This window comes from Gossypium hirsutum, chromosome A02 (assembly GCF_007990345.1).
Source record: "Gossypium hirsutum isolate 1008001.06 chromosome A02, Gossypium_hirsutum_v2.1, whole genome shotgun sequence".
NCBI lineage: Eukaryota > Viridiplantae > Streptophyta > Magnoliopsida > Malvales > Malvaceae > Gossypium > Gossypium hirsutum.
Window position 1 is genome coordinate 102,505,333 of NC_053425.1, and position 17,773 is coordinate 102,523,105.

Here is a 17,773-nt window from a genome sequence, read left to right on the forward strand (position 1 = left end):
TTTATTTCTATCAATTAATTTGTGTCCAATACTTATGTAATAATTTATATGATATTAGCACCACTAAGTATAAAAATTGCTCAGCGTACGGTTTGTTTATTTTTCCTTACGCAGGTAGTTAGATTCGTTAGATCGTTCCAATAGCATCCAAAGAATCGAAGTTCAGCTCATGTTGATGAAGAGTTTACGTTATAGTTTATGTAAATGGCATGTACCTAGGCTGATAAATATATAATATTATGTCGTAAACTGAATTTAAATTTTTTATAACTAATGTTTTGATAAAAAATAGTAAAGCATAGAAATCTAGTTTATTAATATGTTTTGAGAAATCATAGTGCTGAGAATTGATTTGGGAGATAATTTTAATGGGGATATTTTATGAAAATCTAAATTTCACAGTAGGGTTTTATGTAAAATAGGCAGAAATGTTGCCGAAATTTTTATAAAATAATTTTACCACTACATTTTCTTTTCAAAAAAAAAAGAAAAAGAAAAGTGATTTGCTTCGGTAACGAAATGTGACATTTTATATTCGGATCCAACAACTAGGTCGAGTATAAGGTGTCACACTTGTGCTTTAATTTGAAATATCAAAACCACAATAAAGGAAAATTTCAACATATCAATAAAATTAGGTACACATTTGCTCTTTTTTTTGTTTGTTTTTAATGAGTTAACATAACAAATCCTGATAGATCAGGTTTTATATAAATGTTTTTGGGGTTCTAACATAAATTTGTTGTTAATAGCTAGGTTACTAGTTGCATGTACATATTACACACATACTTATACCTATTTTGCCATATATTTTCATATAGACTCTCAAGACATGCAATGTTTATATAATTATATTTTTTTATAAAAAAGAGGGATTAAACCAAAACAAATTAAAACAAGACCACACAACATCAGATAGGTCATTATGCAGAGATTGAAGGACTTCATTTGGGGGTTGTAGGAATATAAACTTGCCCAAAGGCCTTGAGAATGTCATTTTTGCCAAACCATCTGTTACCTTGTTGGCCACTTTGAAAACATGTATTAAGTGAATTGTCCAATCACGTTGGAGAAGCTCCTCGATGCTACGGATCATCGAAGAACCATGCTACTCCTTTTTAGCTTATTGAATTGCTTGAACAGCTTCTTTACTGTCTGTCTCAAAAATCACTTTGTTCAGTTTGAGGTTCCACGCTAATTGGAGACCATCAAGCATACCCTAGAGTTCAGCCATATGCATTGAACAATTTCTAATATTTCTTGTGAATCCTACAATCCATACTCTAACCTGATCACGGATTATTCCTCCTACAGTAGCACTCCCTAAAAACTGGCACACAACACCATCAATATTTACCTTTTTCCATTTATCATCTGGTGGTTTCCATCTTATGACTTTATGAGAATCACCATTTATGCTCCTCCATGTCTGGTCCGATCCAATGTTAGCCATAGGAAAATTGTCTCTCATCCAACAACTTTTCACCAGAATACTATTGGCTTCCACAAGCTCAGCATGAAATATATAATTGTTTCTCCTAGTCCATAGCTGGTAGCAAATACTACCAAACAGTGTTAACCACTTGATAGTTCACAAGCGAAATATTTAGGATTAAAAAGATTTTTTACAAACCATTCTTTAAAACTAATATTGAAAAATTCCTATCTTGTTTCCATCTTAATAACAAAAAGCCATGTTTCCACAATTGGGGTACGAAACCGTAGCACATGGTCAGTATTTTCCAACGAATTTCCACAAATCATGAAGCTTGCATCAGTGGCCAATTGTCTTCTCACTCTGTTTTCATTGGTTAGAATTCTATCTAAAAAACCTGGCTAAATGAAAACACACACCTTTTGAGGAACTAGAATGTGCCAAATCAGATGCCAAATTCTATCTCTCATTCTCAACTCCATCCCATAATTAGTAGCGTAGGTAGATCACACTGAAAACACGCCCCTTTTTTGTCATGAACACAACCTATAGAGTCGACAACGTCATAATCTAATAGAGGCTTATAAGATGAGATACTTAGGATGACTGGGCGTGGCAAAATTGAGTTAATGATAGACTAATTCCAATCCCTACTCGGTAAAACAAACTCCTTCACAAGGACATGCTACTTAAGAATGCATTTGGGCTTTGTACAACTGTTAATCAGGGGGCCCGATCCTTAATCGAGTTATCCCTCTAAAAATCAAAACTTGCACCATTCCTAATATTCCATATTGCACCATCCTATACCATACTCCAAGCTCCACAAACTCCGTTCCACAGACGTGAGACATTCCCTTCATATTAAGAGATAGGCAATTTGCCCTTTCATCTATATTTTGCTCTAAGCACTTGCACCCTGTTAAGATAAATGAATTTGTTAGAATGCAGTTACAGGAAAGCTGAGTTGTTAGCTAGTCTGTTAAGAGAAGTTGAGCCTATAAATACTCTAGATGAGCCTTATGTAAAACTAAGTTTGAAATCAGAATTTTAGAATAAGAACTTTCACATTAAACCTTGCATTTCTTCATGGTATCAGTCGCCAGGTGAGTCGTGTTCATGGCTAACGTCAATGAAACTTCTGCTGCCTCGGAGTCACTTGAGTCGCGTGGAGCTGCCTTTTCCAATGATCGTGTGGTCAATTCTTTCCCTCGGCACGATGTTGTTAAGCTTGATGAAGGATCCTTTCTTCAATGGAAGCAACAGGTTCGGTTTATCGTTAATGGATATGAACTGTTTGGCTTTCTTGATGGCTCTGTTACAGCTCCGCCGAAGTTCGTCACTGCACCAGACGGTGCTTTGGTGTTGAATCCGGCGTCTTATGCCTTTCAACAGCAAGACAATCTTCTCACGTCTTGGCTCCTCTCTACTATAAGTTCGTCGATTTTGAGTTCGTTCTCGGAGGTTCAATCGGCCTCGGATGTGTGGACGACGGCGTTGGAATTGTTCGTTGCAGATACGGATCTCAAGCAGTCGCGCCTACGTCATGAACTTCATTCTCTAAAAAAAGGTAACATGTCGATCCGTGAGTATGTTACTAAGTTGAAGGGTATTTGTGCACTTTTGGCAGCGGCTGGTGATCCTATCTCGATGGCGGAACGCACGGCGGTCTTGCTTACCGGTCTTCCGTCAGAGTTTGAGGGCGTTGTTTCGTCTGCATCGCTGTCGCCGACTCCTCTACCGTTTCAGCGTTTAGTGGCTGCGCTTGTTGAGTGTGAGAACAGGCAGGCGCAGGCTTCTCAAGACGTTGTGTATGCGGCAAATCTTGTGGAGGAGCCTTCGCCGCCGGTTGAGGATGGCGCGTTGCGTGGAGGCCGTTCGGGATCTCGTGGCCGTGGTAGGAACTTCCGGCCGCGACTTCAGTGTCAGATCTGCTCGAGGTTCGGCCATGTTGCTCAGCGGTGCTATTATCGCTATCACCGGGATGACACATCTCAGGCGCCATGTCCGCCGCAAGTCCCATCTGCCTCTGGTCCTCGGGGATGGTCTGCACAGCAAAACACAAGGCCTAGGTTCTCTAACCATGGTCAAAATTATTTTGAAAATGGTCAAAATTATAATGGAAGTGGTCAGAATTATTTTGCTGGTCAAAATTATGATTGTGGTCAAAAGTGGTATGCTGATGGGACTAATGCATTTTGTGAGCAACAGGTGGGGCCGTATGGTCCGTTTCATGGTGGGCAAACTTGTTGGCCCAGACCGTATAGGGAGCCTAATGAGCGCCAAACATTTAGGCCTCAAGAGCATGGGCCGAATGATGGTATTGATGGTACTATTGGGCCTAATAGTGGTGTTGGGCCGAAGAATGGTATTGGGCCACATATTGGCAATAATCCTTTCATAGCTACTAATCCAGTTTCGAATAATGTGCAGTTGGGTCCATCAAAGCCATCGGATAATATAGGTGTTCCATGGCAGACTAAGCCACGAGATCGTGGCTCATCATCTTGGTATCCTGACTCGGGAGCCAGCAATCACGTGTGTCAAGATCCTTCGGCACTACATGATGCTGTTCCATATTCAGGTACGTCTTCTCTTTTAATGGGTGATGGTTCGCCTGCTATGATCTCATCTATTGGTCAGGGTGTTTTGGCTACAAAGTCTAGGGTACTTCGATTATCCAATGTACTATGTGTGCCGGCTATTCGGAAGAATTTATTGTCGGTATCACAATTTGCAACTGATAATGGTGTTTTCTTTGAGTTTCACTCAAATTATTGTGTGATTAAGGATAGCGTGACACAGGAGGTTTTGCTGACGGGCCGTATACATAATGGGCTCTATCAGTTCTCCGTATCCGATACTACTATTCCTGTTTCGTTTCATCCATCTACTGCTCAGGTTGATCTTTCAACTCAGACTGCTGATAGTGAGTTTTGTTTACTGTGGCATAAGCGTCTTGGACATCCGTCTTCGAAAGTTGTTAAGAATGTTCTTGATAGCTGTCATTTCAAATTAAATAAAGTTGAAATAAGCGATGTTTGTACTGCTTGTAAAAAGGGAAAGTTTCATAAATTGCCGTTTCCGGTTTCCACTACTGAATATACGGACCCTTTTTCTTTGATTGTTTCGGATTTGTGGGGCCCTGCCTCAGTTGCCTCTGGGTCAAATTGGTATTATGTCTCGTTTATTGATATGTGTTCTCGCTTCACTTGGGTGTATTTAATTCGACAAAAATCACAAGCTGTGAAGTGCTTTGTTCAGTTTCAGAAACTCGTGCAGAATCAATTCGGCAAGTCTATCAAGCAGTTTCAGAGTGACTGGGGCGGGGAGTATAGAGCGGTTGCCTCGGTTTTAGCTGATCAAGGCATTATTCATCGCATTACCTGTCCTCATACGTCTGAACAAAATGGTGTTGCAGAACGTAAACATAGACATATTGTGGAAATGGGGCTTACTCTGTTAGCTCAAGCAGGGCTTTCAATGGAGTTTTGGGCCTATGCGTTTACATGTGCGGTTCATTTGATAAATCGTCTTCCTACACCAGTACTGGATGTTAAGACTCCGTATAGAGTGTTGTATGGGTGTGATCCTACCTATGAGCATTTGCGGGTATTTGGTTGTTGTTGCTATCCATATCTGAGGCCGTTTCAACGTCACAAGCTAGATTTTCGATCTCAACCGTGTACGTTTTTGGGATATAGCTCTTGTCACAAAGGGTATCAATGTCTCTTACCTGATGGTCGAATCATTATATCTCGTCATGTAGAGTTTGATGAGTCACGGTTTCTTTCTCCGGCGTCTTTGTCATGCTCCTCTTGGGAGGTAAATACTGTACCTACGTGTTTTCCGGTAGTTCAGACTAATGTTTCTGATCATAGGAACAGAGTTACTGGTTTGGCATGCCCGGGTGTTTTGAGTGGATCTTCGGTTCCTCCGGATGAAGTCAATACTGATCCAACGAGTACTACTTCTCTTAGTGTTCCGGTTCTTAATGAAGATCCGGATTCTCCAAATGAAGTTGGTGTTAATTCCGAAAGTACTCACTCGTATCCTAATGATCAGTCTCCCACACCAGTTGTTCCAATTCCATCTGTTCCTATAGGACCAGAGATTTCTGTGCCTGATACGAATGTTCATCCTATGACTACTCGATCAAAGGCTGGGATTTTCAAACCTAAAGTTCTTGCGGTTGAAGTTAGTGAACCTTCAACGATTGAAGAAGCATTTGCTAGCCCTGAGTGGCAGACTGCTGCTCAAGCTGAGTATGATGCACTTATCCGAAATGGTACCTGGGAACTTGTTTCCATGCCATCAGGTCGCAAGGTTATTGGCTGCAAATGGTTATTCAAAGTCAAGAAAAATCCAGACGGTACGATTGAACGGTGCAAAGCACGTTTAGTTGCGAAAGGTTGTTCTCAGGTTCCGGGATGTGATTTTCAAGAAACCTTTAGTCCGGTGGTCAAGCCTGCGACTATTAGGGTTATTTTATCGATTGCGGTCACTAAAGGGTGGTCACTTCGTCAGGTGGATGTTAACAATGCCTTTTTAAATGGTGATATTGATAGAGAAGTGTTTATGCAGCAACCTCCGGGATATGTACAGCTTGGAGTTGATGGAAAACCTTTGGTCTGTCGTTTAAAAAAGGCTTTATATGGTTTACGTCAGGCTCCTCGCGCATGGTTTGAGAAGCTAAAGGCTTTTCTTCTAGCAGTTGGGTTTGTTGGTTCCAAATCTGATGCTTCGTTGTTTGTTCGGGTTTGCTCTGACTCCATACTTTATGTTCTTGTGTATGTTGATGACATAATCATAACTGGAGGTGTATCATCTTCTATTGATTGGTTTGTGAAGCTGCTGAATGATGAGTTCTCGCTCAAAGATATGGGAAGTCTGCATTATTTTCTGGGTCTTGAGGTTACTAGGTCCTCTAATGGGAGTCTTCATTTATGCCAGAGAAAGTACGTTCAGGATATGTTAAAACGAAGTGGCTTGTCTAATGCTAAAAGTGTTCATACACCTATGGTTAGTTCGTCTCATGTTTCCAAGGATGACGGGGATTTATTGTCAGATCCGACGGAATATAGGAGTTTGGCTGGTGCTTTACAATATGTGGTTATTACTAGGCCTGATATTGCGTATGCGGTAAACAGGGTTTGCCAGTTCATGCATAATCCTACCACGGTTCATATGGGTGCACTTAAGAGGATATTGCGGTATTTGGCTGGAACACTTGATTTTGGGATTATGTTTCGTCGGTCTGGTTTATTATCGTTGGTTGGGTTTTCTGATGCTAATTGGGGATTGGATTTCGATGATCGACGATCAACTTCAGGATATTGTGTATTTTTTGGGTCAAATCCTGTTTCGTGGTCGTCTAAGAAACAGCAGGTCGTGTCTCGATCTACGGCGGAGGCTGAATATCGAAGTCTTGCTGCTGTAACTAGTGATGTTATGTGGTTACTTTCCTTACTTCAGGAGTTGCATGTTGAGTCTTCTGCTCCGCCTAATATCTGGTGTGACAGTTCCAGTGCCGTTGCTGTTGCTGCCAATCCTGTGTTACATTCCAAATTCAAGCACGTGGAGTTAGATTTGTTCTTTGTTCGTGAAAAGGTTGCTGATGGATCAGTTGTGGTTGGTGAAGTTCCTGCGTCTGATCAAGTTGCTGATGTATTAACTAAACCACTATCAGTTGGGTCCTTTACTAGGTTTCGGAATTTTCTTCGGGTTTGTTCGGAGAAGGAGATGGATGCATGTTAAGATAAATGAATTTGTTAGAATGCAGTTACAGGAGAGCTGAGTTGTTAGCTAGTCTGTTAAGAGAAGTTGAGCCTATAAATACTCTAGATGAGCCTTATGTAAAACTAAGTTTGAAATCAAAATTTTAGAATAAGAACTTTCACATTAAACCTTGCATTTCTTCACACCCAAAGTTGATCAGGCTTTTTAACAAGATTAAACCAAATTTTCATGGGAAAAACATTGTTCAGACAATCAAATTTCTTGAATCCAAGTTCACCATTCTTCATCTCTTTGCGCAAATTATCTCATTTCACTAGATTCAATCCTTTCTTCTCTTCCGTATTTTCCCAAACAAAGTTACGAATTATCTTTTCCATTTCATGACACATACCCTTAGGAATTTTTGTTGACTGCATAGCATAGATAGGAATAGCAGCTAAAATTACTTTAGCCAACGTAATTCTATCGGCTAAAGAAAGCAATTTATACTTCAATCTTGCTAGTTTTTTTTCAGATTATCTTCAATATACTGAAAGGTCTACTTCGTAACTCTCTAGTGCAATAGTGGAGCCTTAATATACTTTCTCAAGTTGTCCACATGAGAAAATCTAAGACCACAACTAATATTCACCTTCAGATCATGGTCAACATTCTTCAAGAAGAAAATTTGGGTTTCCTGTGCATTAACTCTATGACCCAACCTGGAACAAAAGTTATTAATCACCCTTTTCATAGTTTGTATCTGCTCCACTAAAGCCTCACTAAGTAAAACTAAATCGTCCGCAAAGAAAATATGTGAGATATTAGCCCATTCTTAGATAACTTTATTGGTTTCTACCTCTTATTTTGAACCTCAATATTTATAATCTATACCAATCTTTCCATACAAAGAACAAAGATGTAGGGCGAGATAGTATCACTTGTCTTATTGCTTGCGATGGAAAACTACATTAGAGAGGTCCTATTTCATATAATTTGCATAGATGAATAGTTAACACAGTGCATAATAAGCTTATGTATGTTACCTAGAAAACCAATATCAACTAATGTATCGTCAATAAAGTCCCAGTCTAATTTGTCATATGCTTTTTCTAGATCAATTTTCACAGCCATCCACCATTTCTTTCCAACCTTTCTACGCATAGAGTGGATGATTTCTTGAGAAACGATAATATTATCTATTTTTTTTAACAATAAACGACCACAAGGGTCAACTCATTTATTACGTAACATCACAAGTTACAGTATTATGGATTTCCACCAGGAAGTCCATATAAAAAAACCAAGTTTTAACCTCGTTACACATTTTCGTACATATTAAATCAGCAATAGTGTTACAAGACCGTTTGTCCAAATTAAATCAGCGAAATTGAAATTGTTGAAGGCATCTTTACACTCCTTAATTCGCGCACTGATAATGGTGACGTTTGTAGCTAGGGTCATTAGTTTATTAACAAGGCCAACGTGATCTGTCTCAAAAAGTACATGCCCTTTAATTTTTAACTGACACATCGATTTAATGTAGCCTCAAATGCAAAGCACTCGGCTTCTTCCACCGACATCATTGTTTCTATAAAGCCTCCACCACCCCCAACACAAAACCTTCATAATCCCTAACAATCGTCTCATACCCAATTCTGTTATCACCTACTGTAGCATCGAAATTTATTTTTACAACCCCTTTAGGAGGTTTAATCCATTTCTTAACAACAATATTCGGGGAAAGCAATGACTTCTTCAACATGTTACAAATCTGAAAGTCTTTGCTAAGGGTGCTGGCCCTCTCCTACATGACATGCGCATCCTCTTCTTTTCCTCAGAAATTGTAATTGTTTCTATTATTCCAGAAGTTCCATAAGGTTGTTATGAGATGGGCTATAGCTTTCTTGTCAAGAACCCGCATCATATCTTCTAGCCAGTCAATGCATCGACTATACTTATTCGAGATCGTATTTTTGTCCCACCCTTCTATAGAGAGAACCGCTCGATATGTGGGGCAATCTTTAAGTGCATGCATTAGGGTCTCATCCTCAACCCCACATTTGGGACAACTCTGCTCAAAGTTGTGCTAAATCAAAGCAATCTTAACATTTGTTGGGAGAATCTCGTACCCCACACGCCAAGTAAGCACCCAAACCTTAGAAATAGTATTAAGTTTCCAAAGTTCTTTCCAAAAAAACCTATGAGGGCCACACCCCATCTCTTTCAACAATAACTAGGAATAACCAAACTTTGACGTGAAACAACCATAAGGGTTATGAAACCATACTATTTTGTCGCCATAGCCCTTACTCCCAATAGGCCAATTGTAAAATTTATCCCCCCAATCCTGCTAGTACAACTTGTAGACTTTATCCATGTTCCAACGTCTATACTCCTCAAACCAAAGATCCCGCACACTATTATCATTAGTGTCGAGCATATCAACTTTAAGGACAGCACCATTTAAGCCTTCTACCCCCCAGTTGTCAACCGTATGTTAATCCTATCACCAATCCCAACTTGTCAATCGAAGTCATCTTTGAGGGCTTCCTCCACAGCCGCAATACTGGTCCACATAAAGGAAGCTTTGTCAATTCTTTTGGAGTGAAAGATATTGCCATCGGGAAAGTATTTAGAGGATAACACTTTAAAACAGAGGGTATCTTTATTGTTGATGAGCCTCCACACTTGACACTCAAGAATAGCCAAATTGAACAGTCAAATATCCCTTATGCCAAGGCCTCCTATGCATTTAAGATGGCAAAAGGTTTTCCAAGGAAGCATCATCCAGAATCTGCCCTTTTTCTTACCTGACCACCACACTCTACTTAACTTTGTTTGAATGTCTTCAATCACACATTTAAGAGTAAAAAAGATTGACAACGAATATGTTGGAATAGATTGGAGGACTACTTTGATGAAAACTTCTTTGCTACCATAGGAAATGAGCCTATTGGTCTAGCTATTAATCCTGTATGATAGGCTATTAATAATATCTTGAAAAGCCCTTTTTTTCTTTTTGTTGATTGGAAGAGGGGGCCAAGATAGTTTTCTAGCTTCTCAATCACCTTCATACCAAGAAGATCACCAAAAATATATCTTTGCACCCTAGGAAAATATTTGAAAACAAGGGAAAAAATAGTAGTTTATACAGGAGAAAGGAACGTTAGAAATAAGGGAAAAACAGGAAGGAATAAAGGAATAAGGAACGTGATCCATAGTTTCAAATACTGAAAGAAAAAACGTGATCCATAGTTTCAAATACTGAAAGAAATAGACTTTCTCTAAAGCTGAAAATCAAAATCTCTGACAAAATTACACAGTAAACAAACAAAAAGAATAAATAGAACGACATCAATAGATTTGTAACACGGAACAAAACAGTGATGTCTAACCTATAACATCTATCGTTTCTAATAAGGAACGAAACAGTGATTCTCTAAAGGTGAAAACCAAAAACCGTGACAAAGACACTCTGAAAATAGAAGTAAAAAGAAGCATATATCTGAAACTAAAACTAAAACAGGAATGTAAAGAGCGATGGCAGAATTAACAATAAAATAGCCATTGACGAATGGAAAGAGAGGAGAGCAGAGACCGAAAGAAAACATCCATTTTTCTAAAAAGAAAGTGGAGATGAATGAGACGGAATGAGCCAATGTTTTCAAAAATTCCAATACCATAAACGGTTTCAACTTCTATTTATTATAGATTTTGCACCTGCAAAAGAGATAGAAAGGAATCCATGAATGTGTACTTCTTGCTGCTACAGGGCAAGAAAGATACAAATTAAAGACAGTCATTTCTGGACAGGAAGAGTACTACATATTCCAAGGACAGATCTATCTCATTCAAGGATTTACAAGCACAGACCTCAGACCGATCGTTTAAACTAATTATTGTAGAGTTTCCCAGGGAATTATTTAATTAAAGTCATTCATGTGTGCCTATTTCTGATGGTTGACTTAGCAATTGGGATACTGGTTTTACAGTACTTAAAATCCAGCCAATCAGAGATTTTTCTTATGCAGGACATCAGACTAGAAAACAGTTTTTTATACACGAGTCCAGTAGGCTATGTGGACAGTCATATTAGAATGAAAGCCAGCCGAGAAAGTTTAAAGCATTATCTTAAGTGAGATAAAAGTGAGAAGAAAGAAGAGACTTTACTTTGGTCAGACCAAAGACTGCAAACCTGAACCAACAACACCCCAAACCCACACAGCTAAACACACCACACTCTAAACCAGAATATTAACAAGAGTTTCAATATCACTCTTTTTATTTCTTACAAAAAGAAGGGTGTTGTCAACAAAAAAAGATGATTAATCCTAGGGTCGTTTATACTAGCCCGAATTCCTTCTAAAATATTGTTACCTTGTGCATGAATAAGCATCCTTGAAAATGCTTCCATGCAAAATAGGAACAAATAAGGGGAGATGGGATCCCCTTGACGGAGTCCGCTCTCGAGAATTATAATATCCGATAAAATATTGTTACATTTAACCAAGTATCTTACCAACCAAATGCATCCCATTATTTTGTCAGTCCATTTCGCAATAAACCCTATTTTCTTCATAACCGTCTCGATAAAATTTCACTCCACTCGATCATATGCTTTGCTCATATTGAGTTTGATAACTAACCCTTTATTAGGGCTGTTTTTGGATCTTTGAAAGTAATGTAAAAGCTCGTGCGCAATCAACAAATTATCATATATCATTCTCCCCGGGACAAAGGCACTTTGATTTTGATTGATACAGCTAGGAAGGGCGACCTTAAGCCAGTTGACCAGAACCTTTGAGATAATTTTGAAAATAAACCTACATAAACTTATAGGCCGGAAGTTAATGATATCACAAGGGTCACGAATTTTGGGAATTAAAAAGATCATCATTTCATTAAGGTTAGAAATATCTTTTTTTGCTATTAAGAACATCCAAACAGAACCGAATAGTATTATTTCGCACTATCTCATAGTGATGCTTGAAAAAACTCTCCGAGAGACCGTCGACACCAGGAGCTTTACGGGGGTTCATTTGTTTAATAGCTTGGATAACCTCGTTCTTCGTGTAATCCATAGTGAACCATTCATTTGTCTCTATAGTAACACACTCCTAGATATACTCTATGTCATGGTTATTAGTGTTATGACCATTTGACCGAAAAAGTCTCCAAAAATAGCTTTTAGCCATATTGCAAATATCCTTACTGTCAGCCACCCAATTTCCATCCACATCCTTGGGCTAATCAATAGTATTCTTATTTAATCGACCTGTAGCTCTCACATGAAAGTACATTTTGTTCCTATCGCCTTTCTTGAGCTATTAAGACCTAGACCTTTGATCTCAGTATTTTTCTTCCCTAGCATAGAGGTGGCTAAGTCTGCAACACGCATCTCTCAAAATAATCATATTATCAACCCTATGAGTAGAATCGATAACCATATCAACTTTTTTCTCTAAATTTCGGATATCTCTCTTTATTTTGGCATATTTATCACGCTACCACGGGCCAAGGACCGCACGAATCCTCTCTAGCTTATTAACATAGTTTAACGTATCCCTATTCCACTTACTACTAATAACGCTTTTAGCCTCTCTGTCAGTAACCTAACAATCATCAAATTTGAAACACAACCTATGGTCTCTAGGATAATCTTTAGGCTTCTGACTCCACATGTCTAAAAGAATTGTATTCTGGTCAGATTATGTTTGCCGTACCACATTGGCAGCCATAAACGGAAACTTCTCAATCATGAAGACCGAAGTTAATAACATGTCTAACATCTCCTTAATCAAGCTACCCCCACTCTTGTTGTTGACCCAAGTAAACCAACCTCTATTGGGTTTGATGTCCACGAGGGCCAAATCATCCATAATGTCTTTGAACTCATTCATATGCGCCCTCCCCATTCTTTGACCATCGTCTTTTTTAGTTTCATTCAGTATCGCGTTAAAGTCCCCCCCAACCACTCAATCCTCACTTATCGAAACACCAACCTTACATAACATATCCCATAAGCTACTTCTAAAGGTAGGATTCGTATGCCCATAGAAGCCAGTGACAAGAATATTATTATGATTTTCCAACTGAAAAATGGAGTCAAAGTGGTGCTTTAAATAGCTTTGAACGGAAACGTCCACCCCTTCTCTCCATATCAATACAAGCCACCACTTCGATATTTAAAGCTCACAGTTAAACCATTCTACATCCTGAACTTGTTTTGAACATGAAGAAAATAATTAGCCTTCATTTTAGTTTCACTAAGAAAAATAAGATCGGGGTTATTAGCAATAAGGAGTTACTTAAGCTCCCGAACTGTCGCGGGGTTCCCTAACCCACGATAGCTCAAGCTTAGGAACTTCATTATTCTTGGTGGGGATGTTTGCCAACTGCTTCCTTTGATGGTGTTAAGCATTCTAACAATTTTCTACGAACAGCTCTATTTGGACTTTCTTCGGTTTGCTCCCCACAACTTTCTCTTGTTCTCTTTATTTTGGTTTTCATTTTCCTGAGCCCTTTGTGCGTCCCTTTCATAGGGCGTTTTTCCAGTTGAGTGCTCGATTCTGACTCATCTTTTACATTTTTGACTTTTTCTTTTCCCATCTATTTTGTAAGTTCATTCACCTCTATAGTTCCTTGTGTCTTCCCAGTTGATTCACTTTTCTTAACTTTATTATCAGTAATGACTTTTATTCCATTTCTCCAAGGCACACGATTTTGGTTTGGCATTCTTGTAGGAGTTCTTAACCAATTTTCATATTGGAATCCTATCTTGTTTGTTTTGCTACTTTTTTCCTTCTTATCACACCTTTGAGTGGAGTGATTTATAAGCCCGTAAATGTAACAAAATCTCAGTAAACATTTGTATCTAATAGCACAAACAAACTCAGCTCCCTCACTGTTAACAAATTGAACAACCCTATGCAAAGGCTTGAGAACACGATTTTAACTTTAAGCTGTATGTATCTGCCCATCCACCATCCCTGTTGCGCCAGTCTATGGTAATCACTTCCCCAATCGCATTGCCCATCTCCAAAGCAATCAGTCGATCCATGTACTCCATAAGTATATTAGAAATTCTTACCCAAAATGGAGAATGGTTAAAGGCATAAGCCTTTATTTCTTGGTCTTTGATGTAGGGTACCATATTGAATAGGCACTGGTCGAAAAGCCAAGGAAAGAGGTTCAGTATCCTTTTTCTATCTTCAACGTTACCAAACTTTACCAAAATAGCACCTTCTTTTAGGGCAACGAAGTTAACCTCCTTATTTGTGAATCAAAGTGACTTGAATACCAGGTACATTACTTCTCTATTGACTTTCTCTTCTGACATTATTTTCTCAATGCCCTAGGCTTCAAAAATCTGCAAACTATAAGATCACACTTTTGTGCTCATGACCCTCGTTGCTTCTTCCTCTGAGAAAATTAATTTCATTAGAAGTCTATTGATATCTTTTGCCATTATGGCATTCACAAATGCACCATGCAATGAAGGTGAATCACATTCCAGTCCAACAGAATGAGTGACCGAACAGAAACAAAAAGAATAAAAATGAAACCTAACAATGGAAACAAACACAACAGTACCCCAAGAAAATCGAAAACCAAATGAGTCACCACAATGAGACTTACCCTTCCAAGAAATCCCAAAACCTCGATCCCGCGCAGTTTTACACAAACACAAATTATCAAGAAGGTGAAACAAAAGTCAATTAGACAAAGGACCAAAAACCCTTGCTGCTTCTTAATACAAGAAAACAATAGAAAACTTAATATAATGAAAAACTCTAAACCACATAACCTAAACGCATTTTTATATTAACATGACGTAAAATGACTATATTTACTAATAACGTAGAAAAGTCAAAAGGAGAATAAGCTATTAATGTTGTACCATGCAAAGCGATATAACACCATGCATGAAAGATGTACAAAACCATGCACGCCTGTAAATTTTTAAGAGAAAAAATGTTAATAAAATCAAGGAAACCATAAAACCTTATCAGGAATAATGATTTTTCCCATCTAGCAGCGCCTAGTGTAGGCAAGAAACTTCACGACTAACCATGTTAGAGTTAGTAGTTAGTCAATTAACAAGTCAGTAACCAAGTTGTTATACAGCTTGAAGTTTGTTAAAGAGCAGTTGATGGCTAAGAGCTCTCTATAAATACAACTACTAAATGTACAAAGAAATTTAAGTAATCAAGAATCAGAAAAGAAGTTAGTCATTGCTATTCCTTTATTCTATCAAATACCATTTAAACCTAGTATTTAACATGGTATCATTCGCTGGCTAATCTTAGGATCTAAGGCCACTACAAACTCCAATGATTTCGTGTTTGTTGAACCTGGTTTGGTTGCCTTCACCGGTGGCCGTGTCGTCAATTCGTTTCCTCGACATGAGGTAGTCAAGCTATAGGAGGGCACCTACATTCAATGGAACAAACAAGTGAAGCTCATTACTGATGGCTATGATCTTACTGGGTTCTTGGATGGAACTGTACCTTTACCACCAAGGTTTGTCCAAACTCAAGAAGGAACTCTTGTGTCAAACCCATCGGCTTTGGTATTCACACAGCAAAATTGGCTATTGACATCGTGGCTCCTCTCTACAGTCAGCCTAATGCTTTTCCCGTCCTTTACTGATGTACACACGACTTGCGATGTATGGATTATTGCGGCGAATCTCTTTGTGGCTGATACGGAGGCGAAGTAGTCCAGAATTTGATATGAGCTCCACTTGTTGAGGAAATGTACGCTCTCTATTAAGTCATATGTTGCTCGTATAAAAAATCTTTGTGCACTTTTGGAATCGTCTGGATCTCACATTTCAAAAGAGGAGAGAGTCAAGGTTATGCTCGTAGGTTTACCGTCAAAGTTTGAGGAGATCATCTCCTCCGCTTCGTTGTCTCCCGACGCCGTGTCGTTTTAGAGGTTGGTGGATGCGTTGGCTAAGTGTGAAAAAAGACAAGTTTGGATGATACATAAAGTCGTCGTCCATGCGTATCTTGTTGAGAGTGGCCTGTTGCAAGCGTCGTTGTAAGGGGCAGAGGTTTGGTCACGCCGCTCAATGCTACTACTACCGCTACCATTGAAATACGGAGGCACCGCTGTCAACTACTTTAGTGCCGTACCATGGTGATCTGGCCTATGCTCCACCGAATCCTGGTGTGCCACACGGAGAAGGTATGCGTGACTGGGGTCTCTTTAAGTAAAATCGACTAGGGTTTCATATGGCCAAAATTCATGTGAGGATGGGCAATATAATTTGGTGGCCGACTATTATGATGGTGGCATGTATGGGTCCATGCCACGTGGGCCTTCCTTGTCCTATGCGCCCAATACAAGTGGGACAAATTTTGTTCCTATAAATGTGGGCTCTCTCCAACATCGGTAATACATGGCACCTCCCTCCAAGTTTGTTCCTAGGACGCATGCATATGGGCCAAATTTCAATGGTCGTGATTTTGGTTTCTCTAGCTGTGAAGGACAGTGTGTAAGTGGGCCTTTCAATGCTAGGCCAACGGCTCCCATTGTTCCCAATACGCCTACATCCAATTATGTCCAGGTCAATTCGTCTCCTGGAATTAGGCTAAATTTTGGATCGATTGGTGGTGTTTCTGTTCCGTGGTCCACAAAACCCCGAGCTCGAGTTTACTCAGGATCTGACCTGTGCATTGGACTACCTCGGGTAGGCGATCTACATGCGTTTGATTATTCTGATACGTCAGGATCGCATATTAATACTACTCAGTTTGAGTCGACCGGGGGTGGCAACGATTCCTACATTCCCATGCCTGTTGGTACCACATATTGGTACACTTACTCTAGGGCTAGTCATCATATCTGCCGGGATCCGTTGGTTTTACGTGACCCCACTCCGTACTCAGGTATGTCTTCTTTTTTAATGGGTGACGGGATGTAACATCCCGAAATAGGGCCTAGTCAAAATAGTAGTTTCGGAATCACAAATCTGACATCAAAATATTTATTTTATGATTATTATAAGGCCTAGAATATGAGTATATGCATGTGTTAAAGTTTCACGAAAAAAATTCTAAGTATAAGATGTCCAATTAAAAATTAGGGACTAAATTGAATAAATTGAAAAACTTAGATTCTAAAAGAAATTTGTATGAAATTACTATAGATTATGAATTAGAAGTTCTTGGAGAGTAATTTTCCCAAATTCTAAATTTTTGGACGAAAATGGGCTTGCATGGATGAAATTTTAAAGAATTTCGTATTAGGCTTTTTAATGAAATAAAAAGGGAAAAATGGAGCAAAAATATGCTCATCTTCTCCCCATAGCTGCTAAAATTTGGGGGACACCATAGCTAGGGTTTCTTCAATTTTCAAGCTCAATAGTAAGTGCTCCCAAGCCTAGTTTTTCATGTTCTCTGTATTTTTGAAATCCCGGTAGCTTGCTCTTTCCATATCTACCCATATTTCATGCTAGGGTTTATGTTCAAAAATTTACCCATGCATGAGTTATTGGTATTTTGATGGATTATGAATATGAAAGATAAATGTGTGTTAAACATATTTTCCAAGTTGGTTTTCATGAGAAACTCTTATAGGCACTATTTTGCAAAAGATGTAAATGTGTGG